Genomic DNA, 18,589 nt, shown 5'->3' on the forward strand with positions numbered 1-18,589 from the left:
AAAACAAACTGCATCACAATGGCTTAAATCTCAGTCCATTGTATTATATAGACATCATAAATAATAGAGAGCAGGCAGATATTGCTGCAGGCTTCATCTGCATAACACATCTGAGCTCTCTATAATGTGTTCAACTTGTCACTTTTAGTACAGAAGAGAGGCAATAAAGCTAACAGCTGACTAACACACATCAGCCCAACTTCTCCTTCCAGGGGGGTGAATGCTCATTAAGCCATCTTAGCCCTGACTTTTAAAATCCATAACTCTTACAAATGTAAAAAAGTTGCCACAAAAGATTAAGCGCATAATATATGTCAAAGTATAATTTTTCATGCGTCTCCCCCAACTACCACTCCCTGCCGCCACCGCCAACACACCAAAATTCTTGTTTCTTTTATAGCCCGTTCACTAGAGGAAAGAAAATAAAAAATCTGTTTTTCAGATAAAACCCAATGAAATATCATCTTCTCCGCATCAATAAGGGACTACGTCATTGCTTTGGAGTTTGGAGCAAATGAGCTGACCCCAGGATTCAGACCTCTTTCCTTCTCCCTCTTAGACCAACTCAAAGAGACATATGGAACCCATCATCCTCAGTTGGACTTTGCAGACAGGCCATTAGGTCAGTCTTAGTGGCCTTAAGTACGGCCTTACATTTACCTGCCTCAGTTTCCCTTTTGGAAACGGGAAGGGAAAAACCCCTGCCATTCCATCTCTGTTAGGACTGCAAGACTGTGTCCAGTCCTATTTGTGCGATTACATTTGGCAGAAGTTGTAGAGTTTCCCTCGTAACCTGCAGATTGGTTTTCTTGTGTTTTAGAGCAAAACTTGCAAACATTGCAGTGTGTCCTCTCTTGTAATGATGGCTGGGCCTTTTTAAAGAGATTAAGGCTGTTAGGCAAAAAAGATGTTTATACTCTGACTTGGAGCAGATTTAATCCCATAGGATGCATTTTGGTGGCTGTGGGAGCATTGTGGTCTCTTCCTGGGGAGGCTGTGATGTAAATAGTACATGGATGTATGTCTCATGCCATTCATCTCTTTAGAAAACATACTTTAAAACACTTTTCTTGGTGCCTGTGAGAAAAATAAATGGCTGATGGTGGCCTAGATAGTAGGAAGACAGGTTAGGATGAAACAGGAAATTTTTCCTAGCAGTCATAATTCTCTCAAGGGAAAAAGTTAGAGCCCTAACACTTGAATCATTTAGAATAAGCTGAACCAACCTGTGGAAAATAAACTTGGGGAAAAGAAACCCCAAAACCCTGCATACAGTGGGAGTACTGGCATGCTTGCCTAATAGAAATTGGAAGTGGATGCAGAAATCCCATGATGCACTGGAGCAAAACACTGTTTACTTCTCTGATTAGTACAGAACTAACTGTGTGTGTGTGTGTGTGTGTGTGTGTGTGTGTGTGTGTGTGTAAGAGACAGACCAACTAACTGAGACAGAGAGGCTTTCATTGATACCAGCGGTGGTTTGTGGGTGGGGATTGAAAGAAGGCTTGGTTCCCTTGGCTAGGAGTGTAGGCCTCGAACAGTAACACACTTCTCCACAGCTACAATGACAATTTGTTTTTGGAGAAAGTCGTCATTAAACTCTGATGTGGGCTGTGGCACTGCTACCTTGGAATTTTGTAGAGGCCACCAGGCAGGCCCTGCGAGCTCACCTCCCACTGGAGCCCGAGTTGTCATTTCCTGCCCATACTCCTGCAGCAGCTCCCTGCTCTCCGCCGTCCCCTCCACACTGCATCCAGTGTTGCTGCATCTTTCCTGGGCTCCCAGGCCTGTCATCCAAAATCATTCACAATTGACTTTTTATCTCCCTCATTCATGTAATTCCTGTCCCCCACTTCCATTGTTCCTGGCTCCAGCCGTGCTAGTCCATTAGGTGTTTCCAGTCATATCCAGTGCTTTCTCATCTCTGTTCAAGCTGTTTTCCTGACTCAGAATACTCTCTTACCTCCGTAAATTGAAGTCCTATGCCTATCCTTCAAGACACGACACAGGCCCCACCACCGTAGAAAGACTTATGAGACCCCTGCTTGAAGTGCATCTCCACCATAAATTTTTTTTTTTTATTTTATAAATGTAAATATGAGCTTTTGGACCAAGTAATTGAATTACTCATACTCCTCGGTTCAGAGCACACTCTTATCTGGATCTATGTGAGGCCTCTCTTAATTTTTCCTGTTGTCTTGGTCTGTTTCCCCTCCCCCAGACCTCCAGCCTAATATGCTGGATATGTAACTTTGTCAAATAGGTAGTGTTACTCTGTGGGTGTGTTTAACTTAGGTAAGTGGTAATGTGCTATGCGTCTTTGTTCTGTTTCTCATCACTCTTTGCTACATTGTTAAGATCTGCCCATGGTGCTGGGCCCCCGCGTAGTTTGCTGCTTCCTTTCAGTGCTGCCGAGTATTCCATGATATGCATTCCGCTGGTATAGGAGATCTGAGGTTGCCTTCAGTTCCCCCCAGGACAAACACTCCCATCATAATCATCCTTGTAATATGTCCGTTTATGGAACTCGGCAATAATTTCTCTGAAATACGTCCCAGGAGATACTACTGGATCATAAAGCATGTACAAATTAATTTCAGTAAATATTGCAGATTGCTTTTCAGAACTGCTATGAATGTTACCATCCACCTGCAGTGTATGAGTATTCACATGTCCAGATGTCCTTGCCAATACTTGCTATTATCCACTTTTCTAGTTTTTACCATTTGACTGTATAAAGTATTGTCACGAGTTCACCATTTTTCTGAGTTTCTGACTTCTTGTTGATTTGCAGGAGTTTTTTTATGTATCCTAACTGTGGGTCACTTGTTATTTTTAGACACTCAGATATTTTCTTCTAATCTATTATCCATTAAGTATTTGTAGTGACCTTTGTTAAGACATCATTAATTTTTCTATAGTGAAATACAAACCTATTTTTGGACTCACTTGTGTTCTGAGAGGACTTGTTAAGAAGTCTTTTTCTGTCCCTAGTCCACAGATATCATTTGACATTTTCTTTTGTTTGCTTCATAGCTTCATTTTTCACTTTCAGGTCTTTAATGCATCCCATAAAACTTTCTACCATTTACCGGAGTTTATCTTGAATTTATCTTCATCTGTGTCCCCAGGCAGATTTGAATTCTTAGAAGCAAAACTATGTTATATTCACTATTGAAGCCTCAACTTTTCCTGGGTTAACCTGGCTGGCACACTTACCTGCTTCTATGTTGGTGACAATCCTTCCCTCCATTCCCAGCGCAAGAAGTATCACTCCTCCTTTCCAAACTCAAGCCTTTGTGCATCTAAGTCCCACATCCCATCCCTTCCTTCCTCCCGGTGATCTCTCCTCTCTCCTAAGCTGTCTCCCTCCCAGCATAGAAGCGTGCTTATGTGTCTCCCACTAACATATGAAGAGATTATCTCACCTCCACCCCCAGCTCTTCCTCCTCAGGCTCCTTGTCCTTTAACCCCCTTCACTTGTTGTCCTTTAACTGGCTCAGTCTCTGCCATGCGATGGCACTGACCTGTCCTCACAGAGGTTCAGTAAGCTCCACTTGCCAGGTTCAGCAGATAGTTTCTTGCACTTATCAGATCCCCTCTGAGGGGCATTTGAAACTTTATAACTATCCTTCTGATTTTTTTCTTTCTTTGTTTCTTTGTGTCTTCCTTTGTTTGTTTCTTTCTTTCTTTTGGCTTTGTGACATTCTTCTCTCCTTGTCTTCATCTTCTCTCTCTAATAACTCCCAGATCTCCTTCCGTGACATTTGCCCTCCATATAATCCTAGATTTTCTTCTCACTCACCCTGGGAGAGTCTACCCATACCCGTGGTTCTCACACGGGATCTCTCTTGGGGATGATGATGGCACTTAACAATGTCTCCATCCCAGACCTATTCCTTGAGCTTCAGATTCTTATTTTTTTAATTATTATTTTTTTGAGGAAGATTAGCCCTGAGCTAACTGCTGCCTATCCTCCTCTTTTTGCTGAGGAAGACTGGCCCTGAGCTAACATCCGTGCCCATCTTCCTCTACTTTATATGTGGGACACTACCACAGCATGGCTTGCCAAACGGTGCCATGTCCGCACCTGGGATCCGAACCGGCAAACCCTGGGCCACCGAAGCAGAATAGGCGCACTTAACCGCTGCGCCACTGGGCCGGCCCCTGAGCTTCAGATTGTGTATCCCATAGCCAGCAAGACATCTCCCACTGCTACCATGGATGTCTATTGAGCGCCTCAAATTAAAAGTGTGCAAACTGAATTTATCTTCCCCCAATCTATGTGTCCTCTGCTGATTCTCTGGTTTTTAAATGGCACCACCAAATATCATCTAAGGTGGAATCCTGGCAATTTTTCTAGACTGCCTTTCAAATGCAAGGAAGTAACTTTATTAGCAAGTAGTAACTGAATTTATCATCTCTGATCTCCCTCTTTCCCCAACCCTGCCCAAACCTTTTTCTGCTCTGTATTCCCATATTCACAATCCAACCAGTTACCAAAGCCAGAAGCCAGCAGATCTTCCCAGACTTGCCAGGTGCTGTGTCTTTTGCCTTTCAGAATGTTGGCCCCGGCTGTCCCTTCCTTTTTGTCAAAACAGCCTCTGGTATAGCTTCAGTGGTTCTCACACTGAAGTGTGCATCAGAATCACCTGGGGAGTTTATTAAAACAAAGATCGCTGGGCACCACCCCAGGGTTTCTGATTCAGGAAATATGGAGTCAAGCCTGAGGATTTGCCTTCCCAACCAGTTCCCGAGTGAGGCTGGGGCCACCGGTCGGGACTGCTCTTTGAGAACCGCCACTTCAGTTTCTCTCCCATCCATCTGTTGGCTCGTTATTGAGCACCAGTGCCAAACATTGTTCCAAGCACTAGAATTCACAGCAGTGAGCAAAATAAAGTCACTTATGGAAAAGCAAGGGGAGGAGGAGGCAGACAATGAACAAATTAATATGTAATATGATGGTTAGAGTGATAAATGCTAAGAAGAAACTAAAGTTGAAGGGATAGAAGTCTGGTGATAGGAAGGGGTAGCTAGGGAAGTCTTTCTGTTTAGGAAACATTTAAGCAGGTACCTGAAGGAAAGAGAGTTTCAAACGAGAGCACTGCAGATTGTTCTAGTTTAGTCATTGCTCCTCTTACAGAAGAAAAGGCAGCCATGTCTGACTGTCATTCTAGGCTCTCCATGAACTGTCTCCCCTCACCTGTCCACTCATCCTTTCACACGCAGGCCGACCTGCCTCCTCTCCAGCCCCTCACTGACCTTTCCCGTTACCGCCAGGCAGGCCCTCTGCTGTCCCTCTCCTGGAAAGCCCTTTCCCTTGTGTGCCACACGTCGAGATCCTGTGAGTTATTCAAGATTTGCTTCAGTTGCCACCTCCTCCATGAAACTTTCCCTAGTTTTTCCATTTAACAGTACCCTCTTCTTCCTCATGCTAGGAACATTTATCCCGAAAAGCATTCCATAACCTTATGGCATACCTCTCTTGTGTATTCCTTGCCTAACTCAGTGCTGTATTCCAGTGAGGGCGCAGTATACATTGGTTGAACCGCAGGCAAAAAGCATTTCTCTTGCTCCTTGACCTCTCCAGAAAGCAAGTCTCTTGTATTTCTAAGTGCTCCTGGCTTTAGTAGTAGCTAAAGGAGAAAGTAAAGGCCATAGCCTAAAATGGAGTATTGGAATTATCTCTGGATTTCTCTGTTTGTCCCAGCTTCCTCTGTGTGCCATTACCAGGATAATTGAGTTGGAAGCAGTAGAATTTCCTTCATCTTCCTTCAGGCTTACAAGGGTTCTTCACCCAAGGGGAGGGCGATTAATTGACTTCTTTTATCTTCCATTCAAATGAGGCTTTCATGTGAATCACCCTCCTCCTCCAAAATCAGCCCTCCTAATCTCCCCTCATTCATCAGGGGCTAGATGTGCAAAGGAGAGCACCTAAAACTCTGCAGAGCCCCACATCCCACCAGGCTCCTCTCTCCCCGCCTTTCCCTCCAAATATCTCTGACCTGGCATGACGACAGTTCTAGTGGGAAATGTCTCAGGGGGCGAGGCAGATCCAACCGGAAGCTGCACAAGCCACTGAACTCTCCACACACCGCCAGATGGTCTGGTGCAGCAACAGCCTTTCGGAATTAATAACTCTCCCTCCAGAGGGCTAGCTTCATTCAGGAACCGTTTCACATTTTCCAGCTAAGTGTGTTTGTTTCCCTTAGTGCTTTCTGGCCGCTCTGTTCTGGGTAGACCGTGGGGCCCGCTCATCAAGGCCAAAGAGATGTCTCTTGCTCCCTGCACCTTTCTTTGCCTTTGGCTTCTGACAGTGCAGCTTTTAATCTAGAAATTATGGTAACTTGTATGTGCATTTTGAGAGTATATCATTGCTGCATTTAATTAACGGTTATTAGCGTTAGCGTACTGTGCTGTATTCTATGTCACAAATCATCAAGTCTCCCAGAGCAGTTATAGCAATTAAGAACTCCATCACACCTTCTGTATAGTCATTTGGTACTTTTCCAGGTCTTTTCAAAACTGGAAATTACTAATCAAATCATTTCTGCTCTGTGCCTCAGTATCGTTTATTCCATTCCTAATGATGTGCGACTTTTTTTTCTTTGGCCGTTAACGGAGGCATCCGTGCATCTAACCCATTTCACACCACCGTCATGCTTTACCGAGGCGATAATGAACTTGCAGAAGGAAATGCAGGCTTTGGTTCTCTTTTCAGAGCAGTGTCTTTCCTCTCCTGCTGTTGGGTGATTGAATTTTGAAACTGTAAAATGCATCGACAGACCTACAAACCTGACTTGCCAGAGCCACAGCCATCACAGTTTAGCTTCAATTCAGAGCTCAGTGCGACTCCTGCCTGATCAATTTGTCATCCCTCTAAATGGAAACTAATTACTTCCCAGGGAAAGATTGCAGGCAAATACTAGCCTTTGCATCAGCAGCCCTCTGCAGTGAGGTGAAGGCAGAGTCCACAGGGTTTCACCAAAGGGGCCATTTCCCTCTCTGCCTGAATAATGTCAGGAAGAATTTTGATTATTTAGAGCAGCCGCAAGCTTGCCATCACATCCGCTGAGGTCAGCCGTCAAGAGTGCATCTCACTTAGTAGGTCGCCTGGATAGTCCTGAGTCAAATGTCAGGGACCATTCAACTGCCAAATTTCAACAAAAACACCCTGGCAGGCTTTTGATGGTGTTTAGATGAGGATGAGCCAGCCTGCTGGCAGTGTGGCCCACCAACTCCGGCCCCCCAAGGGGATTCTCTTTTTCCTCAAGCCCAAGAACACTCTTCTGAAAGCATCCCCGGAATGACTGAATCATTGCCATCCGTGCGGCATCAAACAGATTGTGCCGCTGACAGCTGTAGGCAAGATTGACTTAGATGCAGTGCCAAGAGATCTAGGCCATGCAAGGCTGCTGCTCGAGGCCTGCACTAGTGCGAAGGCCCTGGCTCAGGGCAGCAGGGCTGGGGCTGGGGCCCGGCCAGCCACCTCAGAGGCTGTTGAACAATCTGATCAGAGGAGGCCTTGCCAGTTCCTTGCTTTTGCCCATTGGATGCTATCTGCTCAGGACGTGTTTTGCTGTCAGGCTGGCTGAGCAGTTTTGGATTCAGGGCTGATCCCACCACCTCTGTGTCTGGACCAAGCTGCAAGGTCTTTAGCCGGCCCCAGCATTGCCTGGTCTTGGCCTGTCTCCCGGGAAAGTCAGACAAGACCGAGGAGAGAGATTGTTTGGTTCAGCAGCTGGTTGGATCCCCCAGTATTTGACTTGGGTTCCATGTTGGCGAATATGTTTAGGTCCCTCTGAGCTGATGGAGAGGAGCCCAAACCCCAATCCTTGCCCATTCGAAAGCTCCCTTCCACTTCAGGACAGAGAGCACTCCCCTTGTTCTTACCATGTAGCAGTAAGGCAGTGAGAAACTCTGGATGGCTTGAGGGGTGCCATATGAACTAGGGTACACCACGGAACTTCTCTGGGCCTTGGTTTGCCTCTCTCTGCAACCACTGAATGTGTTTGGACAAGATGACCTCAAAAGGCCATTTTAGCTCTCCATGCTTATGTCCATGGTCTCTGTGAAGAGTGCTTTGAAATATAACAAAAACCCAGAAAAATAGTTACCTCAGCTTGGCCAGGTCCTCTTTTAGGTGAGAAATAGTGATGGCTCCTTGAAAATGATGCTGTCTTTATAATGCCTTCTCCCTTATTCTCCACAAACTTATATTCAAGGCATCTTAGGTCACACCATGTCTCTTGTCCTCTGTGGTGTGTTTTCTGGGACTTGCACTTTGGTAATCAGTCAGGGACCACTAACTGGGAGGGAGGCTGGTTTTCTCTGTCATTCCTATCTCTTAACCCCTCTCCTGCCTGCCCACGTGCCTGTTTGCCCTGCCTTTTCCCTGCTGTTAGTATGCTAGGCAATCAGGTGACACTGGTGATATAAGGACTGTGCTGCATACATTTGGGAATGAAACATGGCCTCGCTTTGGAATTCAGACCATCCTGTGTGCCCTAGCTACAGACAGGGTTGTGGAGAAAATCAGGGTTTGAGAAATCCATTGTACTTACTAGTTTTATCACGATTCAAGCCACTGACCTACCAAAAGTGGCCATTCAGGAAATGTCACCCTGTGGCCTGGTGTAGTGTCAAGGGACTAGAAATGACTGATTGATGATTGCATGTGCATTGAGCGTTGGTTAACTTTGGCAAGTACTTAATCTTTCTTTGTCTCAGTTTTCTCATTTATAATACAGGAATAATGGTAGTATCTGCTTTTTCTAGGGCTCTGGTGAGAGTTAAATGAATTAAAACACGTAAAGAACATAGAATAGTTCCTGCTCTGTCCTAAGCCCAGGATAAAAATGAGTTGCTATTCTTAATTAGTATTGTAGTAATCGCTCTCTCCAAACTACCTCAATTTCCTGCACTCCATGATGCCACCAGCTCACTGTGTCACCTTCACCAAAGCATTTCACCTCTCCAGATCTCCGGTTGCTCATCTGCAGTGTGAGTGAGGGGATTGGGCTGAGCCTTGCACGGTGCCTCCTGGTCTGACAGTCTTGAACTGTCTGTGATAAGTGTGCAGGTTTATGTTATCTATGTACGTACCACTGTGAGTTTTGTGAGCCTGAATAGAATTTATATACGCAGATCAATAAGCATAAGCATAGTAGAATGTTTAGATTAGAAACATGATACACTAACTAGGAAATCATCAAAGGAAATGTAGAGAATTTTAGAAAGAATCAATAGTAACAGTGTGCTAAAATGATATTAAAATAATCCCACTGGATGAAGAATTAGATGACCTCTTTTATGGAAAGTAGTGTATATCTGTTTTGAAATTTTGGAGATACCTTTTCCTGTTGACCTAAATCTCTGAAAATGTATATGTCAACCTTAGCTTATGAAAAGAAGCCAACATGTCAAAGTGAGATGAATAAACATTGGTCACATAGAAACAGAAATAGTGGTCTCCAGGGTCACAGGGCCAGCCAGTGCAACATTTAATCTAAGAATGTCCCAGAGGGGATTTTGTGAGTCATCAGAGATTATCTGTGTATCTTATTTCCTACAGCTTAACGAAGTGCCACAATTTTGTGGTGCCTGGGTTCTTAGTATGTTGACAGTCAGGAACTTTTCAGCCACAAGTAACCGAACTAAAATGGCTTAAACTACAGAAGGAGGAGTTACTCCCATATGGGCTGGTTAATTCAACTCGGTAAGTATATTGGGGCACTGGATTGGCTTCTCTGCCATTCTCTTAGCTTTTTTTTCATGGTTTCAAGATGGCATTGCAGTTATCAGTCACTTTCCTCAAGAAGCCACACTCACAGACAGGAAGGAGGGGGTAATTTTCCTCATGTATCCCTATTTTTATCAGGAGGAAATTCTTTCCTAGAAGCCCCACAGCAAGTGTCCCTTCAGGTTCCATTGGCTAGAACTGGGTCCTATTCCTGCTCCTAAAACAACCACTGGCAAAGGCCAGTGGGATTTCCAAGGTTGGTCTGATGCCCCTGTAACCAGGGAAGGCTACCTGCCCAAAACACAGTGCCATACAGTACCCGAACAAAATCCAGGTTCGACGAACTCAAAGTCTTTTGACTGGGGCAACCAACAGGGTCTGTCTGGGACCTTAAAGGTCATTAATTCTGATCTACCACTTTGTAGGTTAGGAATCGGCAAGTGGTTTAACCTCTCTGAACCTCAGAGAACATGCAGTGGCTAGTAGCAGATCTAGAACTAGAATCTCTTTCCTCTTATTCTTACTCTGGTCCCTACTCAGATTTCTTCCTGGCATTATTTTCCATTTCAAATGCTTAACATCGAACAGATAACAACTGTACATTTCAGTTCATACTACTACTACTACCACCAGTAACTACCTTGTCGATTGCTATCAAGAATATTGTTTAAAAGTGAGAACCATGCACATTCATATCTAGATATCCCTGTCTAGCTTCTACAACCATTAACCAACAATTTTATCAGATTCGTTCTACATGCAAAGCAAACACACATGGAAGTCCTTGTCCTCAATAAATTTTCAGTCTAGATGAGAAAACTCTTCCTGTACCCATGACAGTTGCACAGAAATTATTAGTTCCAGCTGACTGATAACCTCGGTTCAAATCAGGGGAAGAAGAGATCATGCTGGGTACATGGCTGAGGCCTGAGGAAGGGATTTCAAGTTAAGAGAGAAGAAGAAGGAGGAAGTCCAAGTGGGTTGATGCTGATGATGGTAATGATCACAACATTTATTGAGCGCTTACTGTTTCCAAGACATAATTCTAAACACTTTACATGTTTTAACTTATTTCATCCTCACAAAAACCCTATGAGATTGGCTTTATTGTTTTCTTTTTATTTCCACTTTATATATAAAGATAATGAGATATAGAAAGGTTAATAACTTACCAAGGCCATACAGTTAGTAAGTGGTAAAGCTGAACCCAGAGAATGTGCCTCATAGTCTTCACTTGTACTCAGCCTCACTTAGTGTAAGCAGACTCGTGAAATAGCAAAGTTCAGAGCTTTGTGAGGAGACATCCCATACATTGATTTAGCCGAAAGGAGGATTTATAGCAAGATGTCATGGGAAATAAGGTAGGGAAAGTTTTCACTAAATTCAGAAGTGCTTAGAACTTGGTCTGGCCATCTGAATCCCTGAAAACACAGACAAACACATGTACACAAAGAACACAAATGACATTGAATATGGCTTCTCCCTCATACTTTTGTTCCTCCACTTTGGAAGTAAGGGATGTTAACATGTATCTGTAAGCAGTGAAGACATCTCCAGATTATTATGATCACATGATATGTTGCACATGCCATCATAATTGCACATTGCCCTGATCCCACATGTATGACTGTGATCAGATGTATATTGGGAAAGCTTCAAGGCCCGTTTATTTCTGATTGACTAAGTGGTAGTTGACTGCCTTCAACGTATCTCCCAGTGTTTTACTTAGTAGGAGTCAACACAGTATAATAGTAACCAATACACTGAACCATCTCCATTTTGAGATGACTGCTGAAGGTTTTTAGTTACTCTGCAGTGTAAGTTTTGTACTAAACAATTAACACAATACCCTGCCTTCTTCCTCCTCTTTTTTGGGGGGGCCGGGGGGAGATTAAACAGTTTCTACCACTTAAGATGTTAAAACAGAATTTACTTTTCAGGTAGAGAGAAAAGAATTGACGTTATCTAAACACAAGGCGTTAATGAATGTAAGGTCTTAGATCATCATTTCTGCTAAAGATCAAGTACCCAAGTAAATACAGAAGTCTACATGAGAGAGACATCCCCAAGACGTCCCTAATTAGAGAATGAGCCAAGTCATGGAAAATTGGCCTCAAATTTCCAGAAAGGTTTTATTAGTGGTATCTTCGTTACTGTAAGCAAAGGCAGACTCTAGTTTATCCTTGGGTGTTCACATCTTTTTTGACTCTTGACTTTGGTGGGGTTTTTTGCTAGTTGTGGTTAGTTTTGCCTGTCCTGATAACTAGATTCATTTTCCTAGTGTAGATTCCCCTTCCTAGTATTGTTTGTATAACAACCTTCCCCCTCTTATCTAACTAAAATGTTTAAAATTTTATAAAATAACATTATCTTTCATGCTTTTATAGTTCCTCTTGGAAATCTGACCACTCAGTATATTTCAAATGCCTTGTAAATGGGTTTTGAAAAATGCTTTGCACTGGATACCTGGGTTCTGATCCTAATTCCAGTACTTAATTTTGTGAGCTTGGGTAAAGTCTGTTGACCACTATGACTCCCAGGATCCTCTAAACTTCTCTTTCCTAAGTGATCTCCCACCATTGCCAGTTCAAATCCTATCCCTCTCTCAAGGCCCAGTTCAAATGCTACTTCCTGAAGCTCTTCTTGATATTACTTCCTCTTCATTTCCCTTAAACTGGCAATAATCCATTTTACATTATTTCCTGTCCTCTTAAAGTGCATGTTCCTTGAGAGCCAAGGTTGTATCTTTAGTATCTTCAGTCGCCTTTGCATTCCAGAGTGCTTAGCACAGAGCTTGTGCATAGTAAGTACTCAAATGTTGAAAGGATGAATAAATCAATCAATCTTGAGATCATTGATTGTACTGTATTTGTTTCTTTAAGTCACTGATTTGAATCAGTGGTTCTCAACCATGGTGTTGGGCCCACTGGGGCACTGTGATCAATTATAAGTGTGTTGTAGTAATTTGTTATCAATATTTGTTAGGGCTTGGAAATTTGCAAACTATTTACTGTTTTTATAAATTAGAATGTTTCATTTCAGTAACATCCTTTAATGGTGATAATATCATCATCCTTCAGTGTTGATACTTCAGTATGACTCTTTCTCTTGCACTGTGATTTGTTTCTTCAGCTGAAGAGAAAAGGTGGCATTAGAGTCAGGACCCAGGAAATAGTATGTAATCCACAGCCTAGCTTTCTATGCCGCAGCCCATGGAAAACTTGAAATCTCTGTTAATGGTTATGGAATTATGGAATTACTGTAGTGCTTTACTACTCTGCAAGATGTGAAGGCATTGTCAAAATGAACCTTATCTGTCAATTTAGGAAAAGAGTTACTCTAAACTAGGACTAGCAAACTTTTTCTGTGAAGGGCTAGGTAGTAAATGTTTTGAGCTTTGAGAGCCATACAGTCTTTTAACAACTACCCAACTCTGCTGTTGTAGTGGAAAAGCAGCTAAAGACAGTATATCAATGAATGGATATTACTGTGTTCCAATAAAACTTTATTTACAAAAACAGGCACTGGGCAGGATTTGGCCCCCAAGTCTACTCTAAGCCATCGAGTACACATGGGAGTGTAAATGATGCTGGTTAGTTTTTAAAAATTGTTAATCACATTCATTCTACTTCCTTTGTAATAGCTAAGAAGTTCCTGCAAAGAAAGAAATACTATGGGATGGTAAACGTGTTTACTTATTTGTAAGAATATTATTATATATTTCAGGGTTGATAGTTTCTAGACTTTCTCAGCATTAGAAATAAGATGAAATTCTCTTCATGGTTTAAATACAGCCACTGAGGCCAGTTCATTAAAAAAAAGGTGAGTATGGTATAATAAAGTACTTTGCCAAGAAGTTTACTTTTATGGTATTATCTTTGGTGCATTATTTTCTGTCTTGGTAGTTTCTCTCACTGGGATATTTAGGCTCTACCTTCCTCTTTGGCATTCTTGCTGATAATTATTTGAAAATTGTCACTTCTCTTTTTGAATTACTGTATGGAGTAGCAGCCTTTCTTCTTGACAGTCAAAAGGTCAATAAATGCAACCATGTGAAGTAAACTTTTAAAACAGGGCCCCAAGTGCACTGCAAGATGACTTGAAATAATTAGTCTCTGGTGTTTGGACACTGACAATGTATGTCTTAGAACTCAGATTCAGAAATGATTCTGTCACAGTCTTGGTGGAAAACCATCATAACAACAGAGTCCCATGCATTTGGGACATCCCATACTGTAGGATTATTTTGGCAGTGCCTGTAAGTAGTGGCCCCCGCCCACTTCCTTGGCTTTTCTACCTTCTCACAGCCAAGTGCTGTGACAGCCCCCTCAAAGCTCAGGCCCTCTCCAGTGCTCACTCTGACAGGAATAGTATTACCCCTGAGCCCTGGCTGTGAATTAAACCCCTCTCCATCCAGGGCCAGGACCCTGCCCAGCTTCAGAGGCTCTTGTGAGTCACATGTCAAGTCTCTCTGCTTGACTAAGACATTATCTAAACACAAGGCGTTAATGATAACCAAGTCGGGAGACCCAAGAAGGGAGCTGGTACCCCACATTTTCATCATGTCACAGCCATCTCCTCTGCTCTCATGCTGACAAAGGCTGAGCAACTGGCATCTCAACTGTCCCTTTGGTTCAACTAGAACGGGAGCCCTGTTATATCAGCAAGTAACAGAAAACCCAAATAAATGTGGCTTAAACATAAAGATACCTATCTCCCATTGCAAGCCTATTGTAGAGGCCTGGTGTTGTCCTAGAAGACCCAGCCACTTTCAGTCTTTCCATCCTGCCACCTCAGTGTTTCAGGAATGACTTCCCTCATAGATGCAGGATAGCTGCTGAAACTCCAAATGTAATGTCACATCCTCTTGTGGCACCATGCCTGCAGGAAGGAAGGAGGGGCCATAAAAATATGCCCTTATGTTCTTCTCTTTTAGCAGGGAAAATTTTCCCAGAAGCCTCCAGTGGTTTTCTTTTTGGAACTTACTGGCTAGAACAGCATCACTTGCCTTCTGGCATAGGGGAATGAGATTGCCATGATTGGCTTAGACCCATCATAGGCTCCCCTAGCACTGTACATATACCACAGAAGGGTTCTGTTGGCAGAGAACAAAGTGGAATGGCTAGTGAGTGGGTAAGCAGCCAAGTGTGTCTGCTGCACCTGACCTAACCCTCCAGTTGATGGCTAGAGCAACTTTTGATTTGACTCGTGAATCAAAGCCTTGCCCAGAGTCTATTGTCGATGGATAGATCTCTGCAATTTTGCCAGCTGTCTTTCCTGATCATTAGGAGACATCTGGATTCCCCATCAGTGCTTTTTCTACTGGACTTCTTGATGCCTACTAGGATCTGAGCTGGCTGAGTCTTTTAGATACTATGTCTTATCCACCTGGCCGACTCTTTTTGGTCCTCTGCACCCTGATCTGTCCCTTCTGGGGTATAGATAAGCCACTTTGGGACCCTAAATGCCTTAAAAAAAAAAATTTCATTTTTCATATTAAAATCATACAATGTCTGCATTTTTTCCATTGCACAAAAATGCATGATTTTGTGTTATTTTTATAGCCTGCTTTTTAAGTATTAGGTAAGATTTTGAAAATTCAAATAAATCTGAAGGGTTCTCCTCTGCCCATCTTAGTTTCATGGGATAGTTTAAAAGTTACTTAATTCCATGACCGAAACTGTTGGCTGCTGTTTTTTTGCTGTTACATGTATTAAACTGTATAAAGTTGTTTAAGAATTTAAGAATTGGTTTAATTTGTGAGAGGCCAAATAGAGCTGACTCTTAAATACCATGTATTTTTGGAGAGATTGATAGTTTACACAGCACTTTCATACATATTATTTTAACACTTCCCATAGCGATTATCCCCATTTTACAGATGAAGAAATAAGGCTATAAGTACTAGGGTCCTACTGTTCTTCGTGTAGTTGGTACTGGAGCTGGCCCTTCTGAATCCACCTCTGAGGCACTTTCTTTTTTCTGCCACAAAAGTTCCAGTCTCCATAGTGGTGTGCAGTAGGATTAAAGAAGGCCTTTCATATCCACAGAGAGCCCAGCCATGCTGCCTGCTCATTCAACCTCAGCTACTCTGCCCAGACTTCTTCAGAGGTTCCCTTTCTTTCCTTTGATGGAATCTCCACTAAGAAAGAATAAATACAAGCAAAGCAGGTATACCAGCTCCAGGGGTAAATGATCAAGACTTTAAAATAACAGTGCCTCGAATAAAGAAGTTTCTTTCTTATGTAAAAGTCTGGTAGTAAGCAGTGCAGAGCCCTGCTCCTCGGAGCCCCTTAGGACCGAGTCTTCATCCAGCGTTATGCTCCATAGGGCCCTCCTCTAGTGGCCCAAGATGGACCTTCAGCCAGACATTGACCCTTCCAAGCAGAAGGACAGGCATAGGGAAGGGAACAAGGAAGAAGAGGGCTCGGGGCAAGGTTTCTAAAAGCTGCCAGCATCCTGCTACATGGCTGCTCCTAGCTTCAAGGAAGATTGGAAAATGTAGTTTTTGTCTTGGACTGCCACATCAGATAAAAATTCTAGTACTGTAGGAGAAAAGGAGAAGGACAGTTAATAGGGGACTACCACAAGAGCTTGCAGAGAGTATGGAAAAGAAGGAAAAAATGTATCCTGGATTGACGTTAGGAAACCATGATGACTATTATTGCTATCTTTTATGAAGAACATATGAAATTACTATTTATCCATCCATTCATTCAGTAGATATTTATTAAACACTTACTATATATTAGTCACTATTGTAGATACTAATGATATAGCTGGGGGAAAATATTGTGGTGAAGGCAGGAGAGGTTGCTCTTAGAATGCTCAAGGAAGGATTCTCTCAGGGGGTGACATTTGAGCAGGTGCAGGATGTGAAGGAGTGAGCCACAGGAAGATGTGGAGTGAAAAATATTCTAGGCAGAGGAAACAGCAATTGAAAAGGCCTCGAGGTGCAAATACAGTTGTTGTGTCCAAGATCTATGGATCTATGAAAAGAGGCAGGAGCTGAGGCCGGAGCCACAGGAGCCAAGAGAGCATGGTCAAACGCAAAGTTGTGGAGGTAGCCGAGGTTAGACCCCTGAAGCCTGGTAGACCATAGGAGGGAGATTGGCACTCATTCTCAGTGTTATAGGAAGTTGTCAGCTGGCTTTGAGCAGGACATGACTTAGCTGTGTTTGGATATACCAATCATTAGGCAACCCAATGTCCAGGTCTGTTGGACTCATCAGTAAAGGTCTTAGGCAGAGCTCTGGGGGATTTGGCCGTGCCTTCCTGCCAGTGATCCCGCTTGGTTCCTACCTCAGAAGAAGTTACAGTCTATAGTAGGGAGACCCTACTCTGATTGACAGCATTGCAGATGAGACGCACCCCCTACCCATGTGCTAAGTTTCGAGACTCAGATTTCATTCATGTCCTATAAGTAGGTGCATGGTTCATGCTGGGACTAGGCCACGTCTGTATTAAAAATCACAAAAAGACACCAGGAACATTCATAGGGATGAGGAACATGGAGACAGGAATGCCAAGTTCAGCTGATTACTGTTCTCCAGGACTCCTCAGGTGCTTCACTGATCCCCTCCGATGGTCTCTCTGTGGCTTTCTGCTGGCATTCTACAGTTTGCCCAAATGTCCCTTCTAGTTTTCTGCTGCCAGGACCAAGCCCAAGGATGAGCAGGATGTGGTTGCTAGTCGGCATTCTTTTCAGACGTCCTCAGTGTGTGTGGGCTGCAGTCAACCTGCGGTCTTAATGTCTGCCTACCCAGTTCTGCACACAGGGATACATTATATAGGAAAATTCCATTGAGATCATGTACAACAAAATCAGCCTGTTTTCTCAAAAGAAGCAGGGGAGCTACTCCTTAGCAGAGTGAGCTGTAGAGTCTCTCTGGAATGCCAAACGCAGACCTTTGTATTAGAAGTGAAATATTTAGATAGGAATCATTATGGAGCTCTTTTTACAGCAAGGCAGGCCTGATAGACAGAGGGAGAGCAGGGAAAGGAAGCACAAAGGAGGTAATAATATCTGATTAGCTAAGCAGCTGGGTAACTGAAGCAGAATTTGTTAAAAACCTTTCAAGACATCAAAGCTAGATGTGAGTTGTTCTGTCAGCTGAGACCACTTGTGGAGCCATCTCTGGAGTATTACCCAGTGTCTAATTTGCTGCTATTTTTTTCCCCCGAGCGCCACTTCTTCACTAAGGGATCTGGGCTGTGTAACCTAACCCGGAGCTGTCATCAGGGCTTTTTTCCATCCCAGTTGGGCAAGGGGTCCTGGTATGGAGTAGCTCTGTCAGTTTTCCAGTCATCCCAGTCGTACTTGACCATGTGTGAACAAGTAACCTCGTGTTTCTGGGGACAGGTGGGAAGGAACTTGAGAACTTGATCCCCTTGAGGCCCTTGGAGGATTGCTTCCACAGAGCTCTGGATTTTGCAAGTGACTAGTTTCCCAACATATGACACATTCAAGCCACGGTTTTCTTTTTTCCCCTTTGCACAGGTATATGTGAAGCGCCATACTCTGTCTGCCCAAGACAGGCAGAAGGGCATGACAGTCCTGCTTCCCTAACTGCCCGTTTCTGCTGCAGCAGAGATGGGAATGATTTGGCTATAATGAGAGTCTTCCTTTTGCCACAGCTCTCCTCGTCCTCAGTGGTCCAGGAAGTTGAACACTGGGTCTAGGTTGGTTGGTGCCCACTATTGACATGGTGGAGCTCCTTTTGAAAACTAGGTGGTGGGTACTTGACTGGAATGTCTCAGCCTCCGACCTGAGGAGAACTGTCCTGATCATGGAGACCCTGGGGATCTGTCTAGGGCACTGGGGGCAGCTGTGCTAGTGGTGAAAGT

General features: G+C 43.5%; 1 protein-coding gene across 10 annotated transcripts in view; it reads left to right on the forward strand.

The window, feature by feature from the left end:
- AUTS2 (activator of transcription and developmental regulator AUTS2) overlaps window positions 1-18,589 on the forward strand; it is a 1,153,302-nt gene that overhangs the window by 1,016,328 nt on the left and 118,385 nt on the right. The window lies entirely within an intron of this gene.

This window comes from Equus asinus, chromosome 14 (genome assembly GCF_041296235.1).
Source record: "Equus asinus isolate D_3611 breed Donkey chromosome 14, EquAss-T2T_v2, whole genome shotgun sequence".
Taxonomy (NCBI): domain Eukaryota; kingdom Metazoa; phylum Chordata; class Mammalia; order Perissodactyla; family Equidae; genus Equus; species Equus asinus.